This window comes from Onychostoma macrolepis, chromosome 06 (assembly GCF_012432095.1).
Source record: "Onychostoma macrolepis isolate SWU-2019 chromosome 06, ASM1243209v1, whole genome shotgun sequence".
Lineage (NCBI taxonomy): Eukaryota > Metazoa > Chordata > Actinopteri > Cypriniformes > Cyprinidae > Onychostoma > Onychostoma macrolepis.
Window position 1 is genome coordinate 2,676,054 of NC_081160.1, and position 22,014 is coordinate 2,698,067.

The 22,014-nt window shown below is 37.2% G+C and overlaps 1 protein-coding gene across 6 annotated transcripts in view; it reads right to left on the reverse strand.

Moving 5' to 3' along the window:
• Window positions 1-22,014, reverse strand: part of dlgap4b (discs, large (Drosophila) homolog-associated protein 4b) — a 172,799-nt gene that overhangs the window by 116,298 nt on the left and 34,487 nt on the right. For 3 of the 6 annotated variants that reach the window (XM_058777890.1, XM_058777888.1, XM_058777885.1), the window contains exon 1: window positions 4,797-5,048. The exons of 1 other annotated variant lie outside the window; for it this stretch is intronic. The gene's annotated coding sequence lies outside the window, so the exon portion shown is untranslated. Of the gene's footprint in view, window positions 1-2,682; window positions 2,810-4,796; window positions 5,049-22,014 lie in introns of those variants that run through there. 2 more of the 6 variants (XM_058777886.1, XM_058777889.1) reach the window with 2 other exon arrangements.

Below are 22,014 nucleotides of genomic sequence, written 5' to 3' on the forward strand. Positions count from 1 at the left end.
ATGTGGGAATTATCCTTCCCACATTGATGGCAGCAACAATTGCTTCTCTAAGATCATTGCTCATGTCTTTCCTCTTTGGCCTTCTTTGGCAAAACGTCTGCTTTTACAGAGGTGCTCACACTTACTGATGATCAGTTAATAGAAGCTATTTGATTAGCAGTGCATGACCACTACTTACCCTCTTACTTTCTATGTGAACAGTAGGGTTGTCCTTAGTTTGTCACCCATGGCTTTTCCATTTTGGCCTGGTTTTTGGTAAATAAATAATGACACGGTATGATACGCCATGTGTTGTTGTTCATCAGAGGGTTTAATTTCCAAATTTTAAGACTTGCCAAGGATGCCAGATGTTTTTGTTTTTTTTATCATGTCCTGATACGGAAAAATATGTACACTCCAGAGAAATATGAAGCTGCACAACTGTTTTCAAAATTGATAATCAGAAATGATCAGCATATTAGAATGATTTCTGAAGGATCATGTGACACTGAAGACTGGAGTAATGATGCTCAAAATTCAGCTTTGATCACAGCAATAAATTACCTTTTAAAATATACTCACATAGAAAACAATTATTTGAAATCACAATAATAATTTCACAATTTTACTGTTTTTACTGTATTTTTGATTAAATAAATTAAGCCTTGATGAGCAGAAGATAATTTTTCAAACCTTTTTAAAAAATGTTACTGACCCCAAATGTCTGGACAGTAGAATATAAATGAATATATATATATAATATGTAAATTATATTAAACATTGTAGTATTTTAATGTACGTATACTTAAAATTATTCTTTGCATTTAAAATATCTTGAATTAAGTGTTTCCACTGAATGCATTCCAAACATATTCTGTTTCTAAACATAGCAGCAATACTAATTATTTCGAGATTGTATAAACTTATTTTCACATTGTAAAGTAGCGCATGCAAAAAGCCATTGTTTATTTTGTATACCAACTGATTTACCCTGAAAATATGATTTTATTTTACCATTGCTAAAGTGAAGCTCACGGCTGATTGGTGAACACTCTTTAGTGACATACAGCTTTGACTCTCAAGCTATCGTGCCACAACAAGACATCAGTTGCCTTCAGTTCGGCTTATTTTTCTTTTTAGCACAAGAGCATATTGAGTTCGCTAAAGCAGTTAGGTGAGGCTTATTCAGGCCAATAAAAAAAGCATCCACACACACTTACTGAAATAGTGCTGCTAAAGTGAATGTTAATTTGGTGGCATAAAGACACAGCTGGTACTGCAAGACGTGAACATTGTGTCACATTTCAGCAGCGAGCGTGCACAGAAAGAGCTCTCAGCCTGAGCCCTGTTTAAATATGAGTAAGCGCTATTGAAAAGGCTATTGATCCGCCTATGATTAGCAGTCCATTCATGGCCTTTGCTGTGGCTGTTGGCCCTCGCTCCCTTATTGACTCGCCGTGATGGACTGACTTCGGCCCATTCAAGAGAAGCCCGTTCACAATGGCAGACTGAGATAAGATAGAAACTTCACTGCTGTTTGAGGGCTTTCGGTTGATACGATTGTTTGGAGGTTTCTAATGAAAGCAACAGTCAATCATCAATAGAAAGCAAAACTTGGACACGAGATTGAGGATATACTTTAAGACAAAGTACTACAAATCTGAGCATTTGGTGCTGACTTTAGATCATGCAACAGATCTTGTGCACTAAAGTGAATGCACTAATTCATTTCTACATTTATTAGCTCTAGAATGCACTGATGGCTCAGTTCTGTTTCAAAACCTGGTAATGCACCGTCCTTTATAGGCAACATGATTATAAGTTTCAGCATTAATTAATGCATAAGGTATTACAAACTAAAAATGAACAACATTTTTGCATTATTTATTAAACTAGGCTAAAGCTAAAATGCATTATTAAACGTTAATTCATGTTTGTTCATAATAAATTAGCTGATGTTAATTCAGTACTTTAAGCGAGATTTGTTTGAACAAACTTTTACTTTATTAAAATTGCTAGACCAATTAAAAGATACAATTTGGTTTTCTTGTTTCTTTTCCTTTGTCCACTGATTTTTAATTTAAGGAAAATTTGTTCATTTGAACATTTTACAATGGATGTTTTAGAAAAAAGTTCATTTAACCAAGATTACTAATTTTTGTAAAAGAATTGTTCATTGTTGTTTGATGTTAACTGCTTAATTAATGAATGTTAGCATGTAGAAATGTTTAAATGTTTATGTTCCCATATCAGATATGTATGCATATGTATGCATGTACATATGTACCAAGAGCTTCTTAAAAACCACAACAAATTCCTTGTGTGTTTGCGCACACTTGGCCAATAAAGCTGATTCTGATTCTGAGGATCTTATTGTAAAGCATTGTCATAATGACTCTATAAACCTTACTTTGAGCAAAATTTAATGCAGCATTGAATGCATTCTTTACAGAGAAGGCAAACATAGAATGCATTTTGATATAATTATTGTAAATGTATAAATGACTATTTCAATTAATTAAAACAGACTATATTACTTAATATTTGTGTGTACAGTTTTTACAGTGTTGTATCATTATCTTCATAACTTCACATCATATCATCGTAAGTCTATTGAAATCAATCGTGCATCCAGTTTCCCGTTTGCTTCATGTGAGACGCTATTTGTATGACACACATTTGCGCTCCAAATCTGTCACTTACGAGCCTCCGTTTCAGTTAGGATGCATGTAGATGGTAGACAGCAATGCAGTGCACTAGGTTGTAGAAAAGAGTCTTAGCATTACTCTTCTCATTCACATTTAGAGAATAACCACATCAGGATCCTCAGCTTTTGTCAGTGAAGTTACACAAAAAACAAAAAACAAAGAGAGAAGAATAAGAAACGTGTATTAGACAATGTGAAGAAAGTTTGTAGAACGCACATGCACTTCCAAAATGCCTTGTATACTGTGTGTATTGTTTATTGTCTAATCTGTAGGATTATTGTCTTTGTACTACATATATTGCATTTCTGATATGTGATATGCAAAATGGCCTTTCTATATATTGATGTCATGCTTATAATATTAATGTTTTGAATGAATTATTGCCAGTACCTGTAGAGAAACCATGTCTGGGTTGAATGACAATAAAGTTCACTTGAACTGTGTCTGTGCAAAAGAAACTAACTTTAACAGCTAATAATATAACAGTTCCAATATAATGCCACCATAATTCAAATTAAAACAACATTATTACAAAAAAGCATAAGATGAAGAATTAAGCAACAATCCCCATATGCAGTGCAGTATAAAATGCTCTGAGAAATGCGTCAAAAGCCAAGATATCTAGGTCTTCTGCGAGTTGCTAAAACAGTGCAAGTAAGTGTGCCCAGAGATGAATCGAGTATTTGCCAAGCCATCAGCCTGTTATAGAGAGCATCACAGATGACACTCACTGCGCTAGATAAAAACTCAACAAATGAGAGCTAACACAACAATCTGAGCAGATCTGATGTATTTTTGAAGATGTATAAAAGGACAGACATTTGTTACGCAACACATTGTTTAGTCAAAAGTTGACAAACTTTCAAGTCATGCATAGACAAAAAAAAAGAAAAGGCATTTTGCAGAAAGTTCAGAGGTAAGAATAAAATAGATGTAGCTGAGGGTAAATTAGAGGGATTTTCAACAGTGCGGGCCGATACCAGAAACAAGAATGATGGAGCTGGATGCACAAACAAAACCAGAACTGACCTAAATCTTAAAATCCATTCTATTCAGCCTTTATCTAAAAGAAGCCTGTGTGACAAGACTAAAAATGTGTGAGCATATGATCGAGTGGAACCATCACCAGCTGCAAGAGTTTTTCTAAAAAAGCTCAATCCACATACGATGATACCATATTTCACATCACACAGAATAGCCACACAGCTAAAGAAGCAAATTCAGTTTTCACAAAAAGGCAGACTTTTGAAAGACGTTAATTAGGCTGCATGCTGAAAAACAGCCCAAATGCTTATATTGACCCCCTTGATGGCCAAACAGCATTTCTGACAGCATCAAACCTTATTTTTGCTCCCGGGTTCATAGGAAGCAACATGCCAATGTGTAAAACTGCACATATTTGTATTCATACAGCAATTTTTTTAGCAATGCAAACATTTTATTTTGGCCTTTACTCAAACTATTCTTAACCTCCTTTGGGAAATGTCTCATCTTGAGGTCAGGAGAGCATGCATCTGAGCCCACCCTTCAGCTTTAAACCAGCTGCTTTATCAATATCCGTGATGCTCCAGCAGATTCACAATAGGAATTAATGTGGCTAGTCATTTAATTAAGTCCAAGTCGACTGCTCACTAGAAACTCATTCAACACTAGCTATCACTGTTGTAAATGCAGTTATCACTCCCGGCCTGTATTTCAATCTACATATACGAGATAAGACTGACAGACAGTGGTCATAATAGGAACATTTCCCCTTCATCAAGTGCTTATTAGCCCAAATGCATCAACTACACGACTAATAGCCTAATGGCTGTATCTCAAACAACAAAGAGCATACTGTATATTATTTGCGTTCCAGCAAATTTTTTGTACACGAGCGTTCTGACTCAAAACGGGCCTATGATGCCCCAAAAAATGCAATCTATGTAGTCAGCTCACTAGGTTTTGAGACACAGCCCAAGACCTCACACCGTGTTCCGGCTCATCAGACAGAAACACACGGGCACACTTACAAAACAACAGCAAAACACACACATACTGATACACATCTCGACTCAAACAGCACAAATAGCCTGAGACAAGAAGGTTCAGCAGATGGAGGAGTTTTACCTCAGAGGTTCGGATGATTGTTTCCGTCGCTCTTGAGGAACATTAAACTTCCCAGCGCCGCTCTTCGTCTCAATGCGAGCTCAGGTCTGGCGGTGCGTGCGATCAGCAGCACAGGAAACACGCCGCATTTCTCCTTAAAATCACTTTATCTCCGGCGAACGCGAAAACGAGCCACTCTGATCTCCATCACTGCGAGATTCATCCGCGAGGAGAGCAACACAAACACTGAGAGGAGAGAGAGAGCTGTGTGTCTGTGTGTGTGTGTGTTTGAGAGAGAGAGTGTGAGAGAGAGAGAGAGAGAGAGAGAGAGAGAAAGATCAGCACCGCGGACAGCGACCCCCATTCATTCAGTTTAGACGTTTAGCAAGTAAATTTAAAAAATAAAAATAAATTTATTTTTATTTTTATAATTTGTCTTTATTCTTTTTTAATCTTCAAAAGCTTGCTAATAATATACTTTTTTTTTTTTTTTTTTAAATATTTGACTCAAAAATAAAAATAAAAATTTGCCTTAGGCCTAAAATCCGTGTGATTTTCGTTCTTCAGTTAAAAAAAAAAAAAAAAAAAAACTACCATAAAAGTCTGGAAGTCATACATAGCTGAGTTTTATTACATGCACTCCCAAAATTTTTATTAGTACTTTTATTATTAGTAGTAGTAGCAGTAGTAGTTCCTGCTGTTGTTGTCCAGGTATATTACTGTGATTTCACATGAACTAAATGACAAGTAAATACAAAAAAGCTATAGTTGAAGTTAAAAAGTCAAACATTATATTTCATTAAAATGAGAAAGAAAAGAAAAACCAAGCCTCTTCCTTCTGACAAATTTCTAAACTTGCCTCTCAATGACACTTAATTTCTAGCGATTATCGCCGATTTGATTGCACAGATACTATTTAAACTAAACTGAGCTAGACAATGACATCTCTGAATTCAATAATGAAATGCCTTTAACTGAAAATTAAGAAAATTGAGTGTTTAATCTTATCATTATACATTACTGACACTCTGTCCTCCAATTTGATACTGTTAAGTGCTTTGACACAATCTGTATTGTTAAAAGCGCTGTATAAATAAAGGTGACTTGACTTGACTCAATGGCACATAAAAGCAAAAACTATGGTCGATCACTTTCACATGTCAATCATATGGTCTCTTCCGGTCTAAGTGGGTAGTTCTGGACCAGAATAATCTGTAATGTGTTTCAAACTATATGCTAATATTCAAAAGCCTGACTACATGAGGCCCTGACTAACAGACCTGTGACAGAAAGAACAAGAGGAGCTCTATTACAGGACAGAAATTGGAGCATTTTAATGTTTGCACATGTCAAGCCTGAATTACACACAGGACAGAACACACTTGTCCTGACAGACTCACATTAAAATACTGATAATAGTTTGTTCTGTTTAACAGTTTCTTCTTCAGGTCTAGAGAGGACTGGAACTTGAAAACACTCAGTTTCGTCTTTATTTACCCGCAGATGCATGTGACACACATGCTGAGGTCTTCTGGGAGGAGATGTTGGGAATAATATGTCAGCCGTGATCTGAGGAGGTGACTGAAGCGCTTGACTCGTGTGAAATGATTTGATGAACTGATGCTTGATGCATGGATGCAGTTATTATATACAGAGCGAACTGGGTTAAGGTATCTAAACTAAGTGCACAAACAAACTATATGAGTTTATTTTCAGAGATCCTGGAATAATGCCACTTACACGATCTTTCCATCATTAAGAGTCATGTCAGCTTTCCTTTTCTGGTGCAACACCTTTACTCTGTAATTAAAATAAAAGTGTAAGTTTGTGTTGTCGTTTAAAGATTTTTATGTAAATATGCTACAGCAATACTGTATGCTCTGGACAAGCTCGGTGACTTTAACTGTTTAATTAATTACACAATGACAAGAAAATGAAGATATTCATAAAGTGCTAACATTCATTTTGTATTTTTATGCATCAATTGATCTAATAATTATATTTGTGTAATTGAACAAGATGAACACAAAGAAACAAACCCCAAAACATCCCAGTCTTCATAAAATCTATTGATAATACTTCTTGTTTATGTTTGTCCTCTACAATGATGTCACTTCCTGTTAGGTAACGTCATTATGATAGAAAAGTTGTGATAGAAAGTGATAAAGGACATCGACTGACAAACTATTACAAAATACAAAATGATCGCTCATCAATAACTAAAACAATATTCCCAAAAAGTTGTTTGAAACATTTCAATTAGACAGAGAGAGAGAGAAAGAAAAAAGAATGTTCTCATTCGAGTAATTCATATTGTGATATAGAAAAAATTTCCATTATCAAAAAAGTAAATTTAGTAATACTTTTTTAAAATGTGCTGCTTTCAAATGATCCAATTAAGGACATTTGCTGTTTGCTGAGAGGTTAAAGATTTGTGAGATTGAACACACATGCATGTCTTCTGTCATCACGAAGGCCTCTGGAGAAGCGTTTAGCCCCGAGCTGCCAATAGGAATCTGTCAGTGCAGTCTTCTTGCTTTGGATTAAAAGTCTGACAAGCGGTACATTTTTGCATACTTATCCTTTAGACTCCCTTCTCTGCAGAAGCTAATGGGATGAAGCGAGATTCAATCCGGACCTTTCCGTTTGATCCCACCTCAAACACATTAAATCCAAACGCCGGCTCTGTCCTGAACCAAACTCTTACCCAAACTGCCCTCAAACTTCCACCCTAGTCTGGATTGTCCTGAAGTGACCTGAAACTTCTCATATATGAACGTATTTGCATAAAACTATGCATCTCTTCTTTGGTGACTGATGATGAAGGAGATTATTAGAGTGATGGACATTGAGTTACTGTACTGTTCAGATTATATAAACTAGCTTAATGATAAAGAGATACAGTGAAAACTTTTATTCAATGTGGATGCATTAAACAAATAAAAAGTGACAGTCAAAACATTTATAATGAAAGATTTCTGTTTTAAATAAATGCTGTTCTTTTGATCTTTCTATCCCTCAAAGGATCTTGAAAAATAAAATGAATCACGGTTTCCACAAAAAACTGTTTTCAACATTGATAATAATCAGAAATGTTTCTTAATCATTCATATTAGAATGATTTCTGAAGGATCGTGTGACACTGAAGACTGGTGTAATGATGCTGAAAATTCAGTTACAGTTTAACATATATTCACAAACATCAATTTAAAATTGTAATAATATTTACTGTATTTTGAGCAAAAAATGCAGCCTTGGTGAGCAGAGAAGCTCAAACTATGGAAAATAATAGCATGAGGTGAGTAAAGGGTGACGGAAGTTCAAATTGACTGAACTATTCCTTTAAAGTTCAATGTCAATATCTTTTGTCATGCATCCAATAATCTTTCTTTTTCTTGCATTTCAACACACCAACACCAAACATGTTGAATTCAATATTGAGTGTTTTCCTGGTTAATCACTGCAGTCAGTCAGAGTAAAGTGTGTTGTAGCCGCAGGCAGAGAGTTGAGCTGCGTCTCTCTCTCTCTCTCTCTCTCTCTCTCTGTGAGGAAAAGAGTTAGTCAGTAATCAATACAAACACTACCACGCCAATCAATGCATTCAGAGAAAACAAAAACAAAAACAAATCATTCAGTCCCACATCACTACCTCTGAAACAAAAACAGGCCAATCAAACCACATTTATTTTTTGTGCTTTGGTTTCTGTTTATTATGCAGACTCCTATTTGTTTAAAAAAATAAATAAAACTTTGTTATGCACCATGAATATTGTCATCTCTTATGACAAATTGCCTATGATGTTCTTCATTTGTAAGGCGTTTTAGATAAAAGCATCTGCTAAATGAATAAATGCAAATGTCACTTAAAGGGATAGTTCATCCAAAAATGAAAATTCACTCATAATTTTCTCACCCTAGTGCCATCCCAGATGAATACAAATGAAGATTTTTTTAGAACAAAAAATGAAGAAGAGAAGAAAAGAATCAATCCATATAATGGAAGTGAAATGAAGTGAGTTACTCCTTTAACTGTGGTAAAATCTTGGGAATACACAGCTTATTGCTTTAATAAAATACAGCAACTAAAAAGGATAAAAGACACCAGGCTTTATAAACAAACGCATTATTTTTTTCTTTTTTGAATAAACAACATTTCTACCAAATACTTGATTAGCCAAACTAAAGACTGTTTACAGTTTCCAAACAACTTTAACACACTGTGCATTTATACACATTTATCATCAGTTCTAAGCGTGGATCATCTAATTAAGAACTGTAATTAGTGAATTTCTCAAAACTGTAGATGTTTATTCACATTCGAATGCGCTTTGTGTTATTTGTAGCCAAGCCCTTGTGAAAAATAACCACCAAGTAATTCACATCCAAAAGACGTCACTCTTTTAAAAGTATTTTTAGCTCATCAAATAAAGAGAGATGAGCGGAGATGTCAAAAGCACATGAAGAGCTTACGTGATGTGGCATCTGATCGGCAGATGGTTGTGAGACACATGAGAACATCCATAGATGGGAACAGCTGCCATCCACCAAATTCAGCCCAAATCCGTTTAGAGACAACAGCTAAAATGATCTCAAACAAACTACTGTAGGTGGATGTTTTTAGGATAAAGATAAAGATAGCATGGCGTAACTCCATATAGATTACACTCAGATTGCTCAGACAGGACAGAAAGAGATCAGAGATGAGCACATGTGCATTTTAGATTTTGCATTAAAACAACATTTTTGGAGCACGACTTTAAAAATGCAACCATAATTGCAGCCATGGGAATATAAACACAAAATACGGCTGAATAAAATGACTCAACTGGAACAGTACTGTAATATTCCAGATCCTAAAGCAAAGAAAAGAGAAATCATTATGCAGAATATATAATTAATCCCCTCAGATTGATGAAAATGTTCATAGTGTTTCTATTTCTTGTACACAAGACAAGAAACTACTCCTTTATACTCCTTTCTAATTCTATTTCTCTCTCAGGATATCATATCCACTGTAAACCGGATGAGCAGAAAAATAAAACACAAAGTTTCTCACTGAGTGTTGTTTCTCCATGGACCGCAGCTGTCAGAACATTCCAGGTAAGCCAGCTCTAAGCAGTGTTTGATATTTCACAGATTTTAGCGAAACTGAAAAAGCATCTAGTGCTGTCAATGAGGTGCATTAAACAAAAACATTATCCTAGCTGTCTAAATCATGACATGCACCACATGCAGTTAAACTGCTTTAAAAATAACGCTAAATGCACTGACTTCTGTTGTTAGCTTCAGGCTGCATATGCTTAAAGGGTGTTTCTATGATCTCTGTGGTCTTTTATTAATCATCTACAGTCTATTTCAGATAAAGCCACCCTTAAATGATACATGAAATGAAACAAAACTATGCTTGGTCACTGTTCTTCTTTGAAAGAAAAAAGTATCAGTTATATGCAAAGCGACCCATATTTGGTTTTTGATCACTGAAAATGTGTAAAATTACTCCTGGAGACACAATGAAATTCCTATAGCTCTGAAAATAAACCATATTGGGCCTTAAAAATGAAAGATAACAAAATAAATCTTTGCTAAGAACCAGAATCTAATAGGATTTTACAATATTTTTAATACATCACAAAAATGTGAAAAGTGAAAAGGCCCCCATTTTTGAACTGTCACCATTGGTATATAATGCAATAAGCACTGCTAAAGTCAATAGATTTTACTAATAGAGCTACCAATCTCTGTGTAAAAATAACATTATGATGCTGCCATCTTTCTAAAGTCATTTTTACCCCCCTGAAATTTGGCTCCAAATCTCTAGTGAAAATGGTCAATTTAACCCCCCTCTACAAAATAGTGGATTTACTCTGATATTAACAAAATCTAAAATTTTGGGCAGGGAAAATTCTGCTTTTTTCCGCTTAGAAAATCATGATTCAATTTTGTGCAATGACATCAAATTCAAAACTTCCAACCAAATGATCTTTGACGTGTAAACTATGCCTAACACTATTCTCCTGCTGTATTCAGGAGATGCAGATCTGGTTGAACATTATTGGTGTTTTATTATATTGCTGATGCAGCAGTTTTATGAAAGCAATTAGTCATTTGAAGATTTGATTTTACCGTGCTTAAGAACATGCTTTACCTTGAAATCACTGTGAGGCACATTCTCTCACAGATTCTTGTCGTATTTAAAATATATTTTTTATTCTTTTACTTTTAAGGATGTAATAAAAGCGGTTTAACACCTGTTTTCACACGAATTGCTTTTGCACATAAAAGAACACTTGCAACTTCACAGTTCAATAATGCACAGTGACATCACAATCATAACTTTACATTGCTTATTTCTTGCCAGCTGCTTGTGAGACCGACCAAATTGTTCATCTCGTCTTGTTTCACAGCCTGACTATAAATTACACTCTCCACACCTCTTCAGGAGCTCTCAGAGGTGCTCTTACAGAGGTCTCTGTGCTTTTCTCATTAATTATCACCTCCAAACATGCACTTTTACAACTTCAAAACATCTATTCTCAAAGCCGCGATTCACACGCTTGCCAGCGAAAGAAAGACTCACAGACAAAACACAAAGAAAATGATTTTAGAAAGAGCTTCCAGTCGTTATGAGATGATTTCAGGAACATAATGGAGATGTTACTGGATTGAGTTTTCTTGAGTGATTGTTAAATGACATCCTGTCTTTAGATTAGTACAGTCCAGACTCTAAACTACTATCTGTCAGCAGATGCGCGTGACCTCACAGTGAGACGATAATTAAACATGAGTGAAAGGGCTTGTTACTTACAGCGTATGGGAAGTGCAGATTTGATTAGCAGAGAAAGGTGTGTGTGTGTGTGTGTGTGTTGACTAATTACAGCGACTCAGTTGGAAATAAAGACGGAGGAAAGTGTCTCAACTCTCTTCACTCGTTTCAACAGGGAATGTCAGCAAAACCAGAGATCAGGGAAATGTGTGGCACCTCAGTTCTTTCTTCCTTCTCTCTTTTCAAGCACTTGATATTGATATGCATTATGTAACCTTTGGACCACTTCATTATTGTAGCATATTTTAGTTTAGAAAAAGAAGTTATGCAAGTTTCTGATCACTTCTGAGGCACTGAATGGAACTGCAAAAATGATGACATGTTTCCAAACTGTTTCTTCTGCTCACCAAGGCTGCATTCATTTGATTAAAAATAGAGTATAAAGAGTTATATTGTGAAATATTATTACAATTTAAAATAATGTTTTGTATGGGAATGTATTTTCAAATATGTTTATTCCTTTGACGCAAAGCTGAATGCATGATTACTCCAGTCTTCAGTGTCACATGATCCTTCAGAAATCATTCTAATATTTGCTGCTCAAGAAACATTTCTGATTATTATCAGTGTTGCTGATGATGCATTTTATTTTTCAGGGTTCTTTGATGTATAGAAAGTTCAAAATAACAGAACTGATTTGAAATAGAAAACTTTTAACAATTAAAAAAAACTTTACTGTCACTTTTGACCAATTTAATGCATCCTTTTCGAATAAAAATATGAATTCCTTTCCAAAAAAAAAAAAAAAAAACACTGTCCCTAAACATTTGAACAGCAGTGTATAAATATATTGCAAATATGCAATTTACAACATTTTTGGGGCTCATACAGACTTACAGTGACTTTAAAGTTTAGATCATGATGGAAGAAAGTAACAAAAACACAAGTACAACATTCTTCCGAATCAATATAATGGGTTTTTATATCTGACTAGCTCATAGATGTTGCCAGGTGCTCAGTGAAGGTTGTACATGTGCTCTTGTGTGTGTTTATCCAGTGCTGCCTGTTTCTGTGCTGGATTCTGTGATGTTGGTTTGAACCTCCAGAACTGCTATTTAAAACCCACATCAGCTACACAGAGAGAGAGTTTGCTCAGCCCAAGGCAAACAACACACACCCCACACACGCTTTACACACACATACCCCTTCGAACACACAGAAATCACACTTTGGCATTCATCCTAAATGGCCACATGTCATTTTTCCATTCCACTCATCCGACTTTAGTCGCTCTCAGTCTGTCCGTCTCTCCAACACACACACATGAGGTACAACAACACAAGCGCTGGAGGAAGCGTCACTCCCGACCCTCTTGTCTGGTTACAGTAAATCCTGTAAATGGCACGACCGTCTGTTTCCTCTCTGACTCTACACATTTAATTGAATGAGATGTTGTCCACTGCCAAACCGCTGCAGGATTAACTGGGGCATTTTAAAAAGCAGATTATGGGAGGATTTTGGAGCAGATGAGACCTGTTCTGTTCTCTTCATGTTCCATTAACTAATTGTTACGTCTTACCTCGCATGCTCCTCTGATCACACTGACACGTGGTGCATGATGGGAAACAGGAGGGACAGAGAGAGAGAGAGCGCTGCGTCAAACACAAACCCCGGCGGAAGAAAGTATAAAGATGTGCATCTTCAGAAGAAAATACTAGTGCTTTGAGGCAGAAAAAATAAGAGAGTTAAAGTTAAAGTCTTAGGTTGTGTGTAAGTGAAATGCTGCATTACAGAAGCCTTGCATGTAGTCGTAACACTAACGCGCATCATAAAGGTCAAAACAGGAGATGCTTGAGTAAATGCTAAAAAGAACCTGTGCTGAATCATGATTCATTGTGCAAATGTTACATCACTCTCAGTGAAGGAAATAATAAAGGAAGCTCGTAAAGAAAAATATAGGAAGATTTTCAAACAAAATTATTTATAATCAAAAAAAAAAAATGAAAATTTGATGCTATGCTTTGCCTGCCACGGAAAAGTAAATGAGATTTGAGAGCTACAGTAGAGGGAAAAACAATTCTACAAACAACAGGTTAAATGTTGCTGCTCCTCACACAAGGCATCACATGACTTCAGAAGACTTGGAATATTAAGCACGAACTGAAAGGACTATGATCATTAGTAAGATTTTTCCAGGATGTTCTTGGAGGTTTCTAGAGTGTTGCTAGGATGGATAGACAGACAGAAAGACAGAAAGACAGAACGACAGAAAGACAGAAAGACAGAAAGACAGAACGACAGAACAACAGAACGACAGAACAACAGAACGAATGAATGATAGATAGATAGATAGATAGATAGATAGATAGATAGATAGATAGATAGATAGATAGATAGATAGATAGATAGATAGATAGATAGATAGATAGATAGATAGATATATCTATCTATAGAACGGACAGACAGATAGACAGAACGACAGGGAAAAAAACTACTGTCCTGAGGCTATAGAGCATCCTAGCTTATTTATAACCACTACCACTGAAACCTTCAACTGTGAAAATCAGGCCATCAAATCAGACCAGAGCCGACAGAAGAGCTCAGACCAGCATGAACCCGGCTCTCGATCACAGGACAGTTCTGCTCACACCTTTTATTACAGTGTCATAAAGTGCACATATTAGATATTGCAATTAATTAGTAAAGTTAGAACCATAGAACCATAGCAGCTCCATAATAATTAAGTGCATGTAGTTCAATAGTTTTCATCAGTATTTAATGAAAATACTAAATAACATGAACACCAATGTCAAATTTGACTGCAATTTTCTCCAATTGACTCCAACACTGCAGGCTCGGTTTAGGATAATTCCTCATTTGGCTCTGAAAAACATTATCCAACTGGCTGAGTTCCATGTTTAACCAGCTATATTTGTATCCACAAAGTGTGAAAACAAGTTTACCTTTTTCCAAAAATATTCTCCTGGTCTATTCATCATGGAATGGAAATGCATATTTTGTCAGGGTTAAACTCTGAAAGAATAGATTTCTGAAAATTGCAACTATGTTACATAATTCACAATAGCGTAGAATATCTATATTCAAAGGAGTCCTGCATATTGTTATGATTACAGGAACTTGAGGGTTAAAGTCATGCAAGTATATTTTTAACCACAGCCGCACCGTCAGAATGAGTTTAACTAACCGAACAATCAGTTAGCAGGACAGTCCACTGCACACCATCTGGGATATATGTGTCATCTGTTATGCACCATGTACTTCACATACTGTCTCTTCTGGGGGTGCATGAAGAAGAGTTTCCATTGGTGGCTTTCCATCAATGCAAGTGTGGCCACCCAGAAAGTAATTCAGCTGAGGGAAGACAGCCAATCACAGCTCTTCTTGCAGTCTCCTAGAGGCACTTGACATATACATGCATTTTGAACTGATGCACAGCCTTTTACCCAAAGCATGTGGAAAGTACTGTATAAGGCACCATGCATAAGGCTCAGGTTCTGAAACTCAGCAAATGGTCAGTAAAAGAAGGTGCGTTTAGAAAATGTGGATTGTCAACCTCAGAAGATCAAGCTAAATATTTTATGAGCTAATTTACATTAGGTTTGCAATTTTGCAACCCTTTCCCAAATTTTGGTTTATAGTTATTTATAAATATATATTTCCCATTAATCAAAGAAAAAAAAAATACTTGTTTGATCATTTCTTTCTTACAACAACTAACAGGACAGAATGGTGGACACATGAAAAAAAAAAAAAAAGATTAAATTAAATTAAAAATAAAATAAAAATTCTTAATAGATAATAGTTTAACCACGCAAGGAAAAAGCCTTTGGCAAATTTATAAAATAAATTAAATAAATGTACTTTTTCCAGTACAAATGTCATAAACGCTCATTATCTTCAGAATAATTTCTAACATTATTTCATATAATTTCAGCACTCTGATGAGGGTATTTTCTGCACAGACAGCAGGTCTTAGGAGGACAACAATATCACACGTGTGTCCTGAATGTAGTCTGAACATGACCCATGTAAACACAAGCAAATATATTCAGATTATTTATGAAGTTCGCTGCAATCCGAGGAAAATAATTAAGCCTGCCTGCACATTTTACACTAAAATCAAAAGAATTCAAATTTCCCTTCATTCCTTATTCTTACCAGGTTCAGCTGAAGACATCAAGTTATATAAATATTTAAATTAGACCAATTATCATATGCACAGGCTTTGCATAAGCCAAATAAGTTCACTATTCTCACACCCAGAGCAAAACATCCATCCGGTGAACAAGAGAGAAACTGCAGGCAACACTGAAGTGTACAGTAGGTAAACAAACTCAATTGCTGCAGTGAGCTGATTACTGAATAAAATAATAATTAAAACAAACAGTAAAACGCAATAACTGCAACTACTACAAAACACACACACACACACACACACACATATATATATATATATATATATATATATGTAGTTATTTTATCATTTTATAGTATGAGGCTGAGCAATGGCAAAAATTATGCTTGTGCTAGTAAACAAGTAAAAACAACAAAATAAATAATCTGCCTCTTTTCTCCAAAAATACAAGGTGTCATAGCAACAGTGTAGCAGAACATTTTGCAGAGTGTTTGAAAGATTCGAACATTTCTAAAAGCACACAACCCCACATCAGTTACAGGATGGCCGTCTTTACAGCAAGTGCAAGCTGAAGACAGGAGAGGAGGAAACTTCAGCCTCAGCTGTTTTTTTGTTTTTTTTACAAGACAACAAAAGATCAGAGAGTTCCCAATTCAGCATTGAGCAGCGCTGGTACACACAGACATGATGACCTACTTAGAGTTTGGGCTCAGAGTAATTCCTCATGCTGGACCTAAACTGAAAATATACAGTGAGGAAAATAAGTATTTGAACACCCTGCTATTTTGCAAGTTCTCCCACTTAGAAATCATGGAGGGGTCTGAAATTGTCATCGTAGGTGCATGTCCACTGTGAGAGACATAATCTAAAAAAAAAATCCAGAAATCACAATGTATGATTTTTAACTATTTATTTGTATGATACAGCTGCAAATAAGTATTTGAACACCTGTCTATCAGCTAGAATTCTGACCCTCAAAGACCTGTTAGTCTGCCTTTAAAATGTCCACCTCCACTCCATTTATTATCCTAAATTAGATACACCTTTTTGAGGTCGTTAGCTGCATAAAGACACCTGTCCACCCCATACAATCAGTAAAAATCCAACTACTAACATGGCCAAGACCAAAGAGCTGTCCAAAGACACTAGAGACAAAATTGTACACCTCCACAAGGCTGGAAAGGGCTACGGGAAATTGCCAAGCAGCTTGGTGAAAAAGGTCCACTGTTGGAGCAATCATTAGAAAATGGAAGAAGCTAAACATGACTGTCAATCTCCCTCGGACTGGGGCTCCATGCAAGATCTCACCTCGTGGGGTCTCAATGATCCTAAGAAAGGTGAGAAATCAGCCCAGAACTACACGGGAGGAGCTGGTCAATGACCTGAAAAGAGCTGGGACCACCGTTTCCAAGGTTACTGTTGGTAATACACTAAGGCGTCATGGTTTGAAATCATGCATGGCACGGAAGGTTCCCCTGCTTAAACCAGCACATGTCCAGGCCCGACTTAAGTTTGCCAATGACCATTTGGATGATCCAGAGGAGTCATGGGAGAAAGTCATGTGGTCAGATGAGACCAAAATAGAACTTTTGGTCATAATTCCACTAAACGTGTTTGGAGGAAGAAGAATGATGAGTACCATCCAAGAACACCATCCCTACTGTGAAGCATGGGGTGGTAGCATCATCTTTGGGGTGTTTTTCTGCACATGGGACAGGCGACTGCACTGTATTAAGGAGAGGATGACCGGGGCCATGTATTGCGAGATTTTGGGGAACAACCTCCTTCCCTCAGTTAGAGCATTGAAGATGGGTCGAGGCTGGGTCTTCCAACATGACAATGACCCGAAGCACACAGCCAGGATAACCAAGGAGTGGCTCTGTAAGAAGCATATCAAGGTTCTGGCGTGGCCTAGCCAGTCTCAGACCTAAACCCAATAGAGAATCTTTGGAGGAGCTCAAACTCCGTGTTTCTCAGCGACAGGCCAGAAACCTGACTGATCTAGAGAAGATCTGTGTGGAGGTGGGCCAAAATCCCTCCTGCAGTGTGTGCAAACCTGGTGAAAAACTACAGGAAAGCGTTTGACCTCTGTAATTGCAAACAAAGGCTACTGTACCAAATATTAACATTGATTTTCTCAGGTGTTCAAATACTTATTTGCAGCTGTATCATACAAATAAATAGTTAAAAATCATACATTGTGATTTCTGGATTTTTTTTTTAGATTATGTCTCTCACAGTGGACATGCACCTCGATGACAATTTCAGACCCCTCCATGATTTCTAAGTGGGAGAACTTGCAAAATAGCAGGGTGTTCAAATACTTATTTTCCTCACTGTATATGCTGGAAAACATGATAATGCAATACTAAATGCAAACAGGCCAAGAACCCTTGACTGTGTTAAACATTAGCAGTACTCGTTAGGACAGTAATCACTATTAATAATTAGGTTAGTGATCTGAACAAACTACAGCCCTGAATATTTAAACGTTTAAAGAACATCTTAGTAGGCCTAAAACAATGCTGCAGCCATCACTGCATAGCACTAGAAATCACTCAGAATACCTTAGCAACTGCATAGCAACACCTTGGAAACCACCCACAATACCTTAGTAACCACATAGTGATGTGTTTTGAATGCACCATTTGAAAACTTTAGTAGGCACACACACACACACACACACACACACACACACACACACACACACACACAACCTTAGCAACTGCATAGTAACACCCTAGAAACCACCCACAACAACCTAGCAACACCCTGACAACCACTCCATAACCCTAGCAACTAATTAATTGCATGGCAACACCTTGGAAACCACCCAAAATTAACCACATAGTGATGTGTTTTGAACACACCATTTGAACACTTTAGTAGGCGTAATACAATGCCCCAGTTATAACCCTAGCAACTGCATAGCAATGCACTGAAAACACACTAAAACCTTAGCAACACCCTGACAACCACCCACAATACCCTAGTAACCACATAGTGATGTTTTGAACACACAATTATTACAAATGTAGTAGGTGTAAAACCATCCACTACACCCAAGCAACTGCATAATGAATCGACCCTTCACAAAAACCCACCCTCCTTAGTTACTGTTGCTATGTCTGACAAACAATGCCATTCTCACACTACACATCATGTTCTTACGCAGTAATAAATACATCGCGGAGCAAAGAGAAAACTGACAACACGCCAACAGACAAGACCGAGCAGGTTACTTCTGGTATGAAACAAGGTCTCAGCTTTCAAATTCTGTAATTATTATTATTTTTTTTTAAATTCAAACAATAAATACCGTTTTGTGGCTCTTTAACGTGTAGTGACAGATCACTGTATCGCCTCAGTTCCGATCGTCTTTTCATATTTACTTAAAACACAAATTAAACATGAATGAACATCAGAATATATTTTATTTCAAACACGGAAAGACATCAATACAGTACACACAAGTTTAAGTCCACCGAATTTAAGAATATATTTAGCTATCACACAAAATAACTTGAGATTCACTTGCGATTGCAGTTAAACAGTTAATTAGGATCTATCAAAGCTGACTTTTTAGCATCCTTACTCCAGTCACATGATGTTTTTCAGGTTTTTTTGATGAATAGAAAGTTCAGAAGAACAGCATCGTTTGTACTGATACTGATCTGAACACTGAGAATTAAACAGTAACACACTTTTGTACCAAACATTCATTAAGAGTGTTAGCACTCACACTAACGTTACTTTTATATCTTGTGGTTTTATATGTTATAAAATATTAAACAAACATCCTGGCGTTGTGAGACATTTAGACAATGAAATGACACATATTTCAAAATGTTTCAATTGATTTCATTCATGTAGTCAGGAATTACAGTTTGGGAAAAGTCTACTCTCCTGTCTGATTTGTTTGATGGGCAAGATGGCGGATTCAGCGTTATGATTGGTCAGATCGCCTGTCAATCAAGGTCTTTGCAAACGGTCAATTATACAACCCTCAGAACACCTAAAATTAAAGGAACACTCCACTTTTTTTGGAAATAGGCTCATTCTCCAACTCCCCCCGAGTTATTAAGTTGAGTTTTACCGTTTTTGAATCCATTCAGCCGATCTCCGGATCTGGCGATAGCACTTTTAGCATAGCTTAGCATAGATCATTGAATCCTATTAGACCAGTAGCATCGCGTTCAAAAATGACCAAAGAGTTTCGATAGTTTTCCTATTGATAACTTGACTCTTCTGTAGTTATATCGTGTACTAAGACCGGCGGAAAATGAAAAGTTGCGATTTTCTAGTCCGATTTTGCTAGGAACTATACTCTCATTCGGCGTAATAATCAAGGAACTTTGCTGCGTAACATGGCGCGGCAGGCGCAGTGATACGCAGCGCCTGAAAGTAGTCCCCAGCCAGGTACCTGGTTATAATATAGCTGGGGACTACTTTCAGGCGCTGCGTATCACTGCGCCTGCTGCCGCAGCAAAGTTCCTTGATTATTACGCCGGACTGGGAGTATAGTTCTAATCATATCGGCCTGAAAATCGCAACTTTTCATTTTCCGCCGGTCTTAGTACACGATATAACTACAGAAGAGTAAAGTTTTAAATAGGAAAACTATCGAAAGTCTTTGGTCATTTTTGAACGCGATGCTACTGGTCTAATCGGATTCAATGATCTATGCTAAGCTATGCTAAAAGTGCTATCGCCAGACCCGGAGATCGGCTGAATGGATTCAAAAACGGTAAAACTCAACTTATTAACTCTGGGGGAGTTGGAGAATGAGCCTATTTCCAAAAAAAGTGGAGTGTTCCTTTAACAGCAATGCCTTGTCAACCACCCTCAACCCTCTAGAAACCACACAGCAATGCACTAAAAATCCCTCAGAACCCAATAACAATCACAACACCCTGCAAACAGCCCAAAATACAACACTAACTGCATAGTGATGTGCTATACAACTATCAGAACACCTTAGCAAACACAAAAACACACTGACAACCACCCCAACAACCTAGCAACCACTTAACTGCATAGCAACATGTTAAAATAATTTATAACACCCCAAACACACAGCAACACCCTGCCAACCATCTCTGACACCATAGCAACACCCTAATACACCCCAGAACACCTTAACAGCACCTAGCAACACCCTGCTATCCATCCACATAGTGATTGGGTAAAAACCCCATGAACACCACACCATGCCCCCTCCATCACCATAGCAACTCCTTGGATACCACTCACAACACACTAGCAACTGCATAATGATGCACTATACAACACTCAGAACAGCATTAGTAAACATAACAATGCCCTGACAACCACTACTAATACCCAAGCAACCACATAGCAATACAATTAAGATAAAATACCAAAGAACCTTAACAAGCACTTAGCAACACCCTGGCAACCACAATATCCCCACAGTATCCTAGTAACCACATAGTAATGTGTTAAAAACCCTTTGGAACACCTTAGTAGGCATATAGCAGTGCCCAAACCATCACCCTAGCAACACCCTGAAAACCAACCACCACTAACACCCTAGCAACCACCACAACAGCATAACACTGTGGTATAGAGTTATGCATGGGAGAAAAAAGAAGAAGAAAAAAAACGCAGTGCATGGGAAAACAAATCTCATTCATATACGTATGTAGCAGTTCATTCTGGGCCTGACTGGTGCAAATGTCTGCTTGAGAATATGATGAATACAGCAGCAAAATGGAAACAGTGTAACAGCTCAACACTTCGTTAATCATTTCCATTATCAGCCTCGTTGCCATAACAATGACCCGTCTGGTCCTCTGATGACTGTATCATTCATCACGATAAGCATCACTACACAGCTCCTGCACGCTGAAGGATGCAAACAGGTCACCACTCTTTCTGTCTATCTGCAGTGCGGCTTTAAAGAATCACCCAGGGCTCGTGTGTGTGTGTGTGTGTGTGTGTGTGTGTGTGTGTGTGTTTGAGCTCTCCGACGGCTCTCTGACCCAAATTCCACTCCTCTCCATCCAGCAGACAGGTGGAGATTGGCCACGCTAGGACTGTGCCGCAGTGTTCCGCATGCCGTCTTAAAGCAGCTATATTTATTCTAAGGAGGACACTGTGCTGCATTTCCTCCCGGAACTTCTGATAAGTTGACGCTGGGCTAAACGGGCCACAGAAACCATCAGGGAGTCTGAATTAGGCTGAGTCACACGCACAACACGCTCGCGTGAACTCTGAGATCTGAGCCAAAAACACAATGTTCTACTTTCCTACATTTTTCTCCACTCAATATATGATCAAATGTCTTCTTCAAAAGG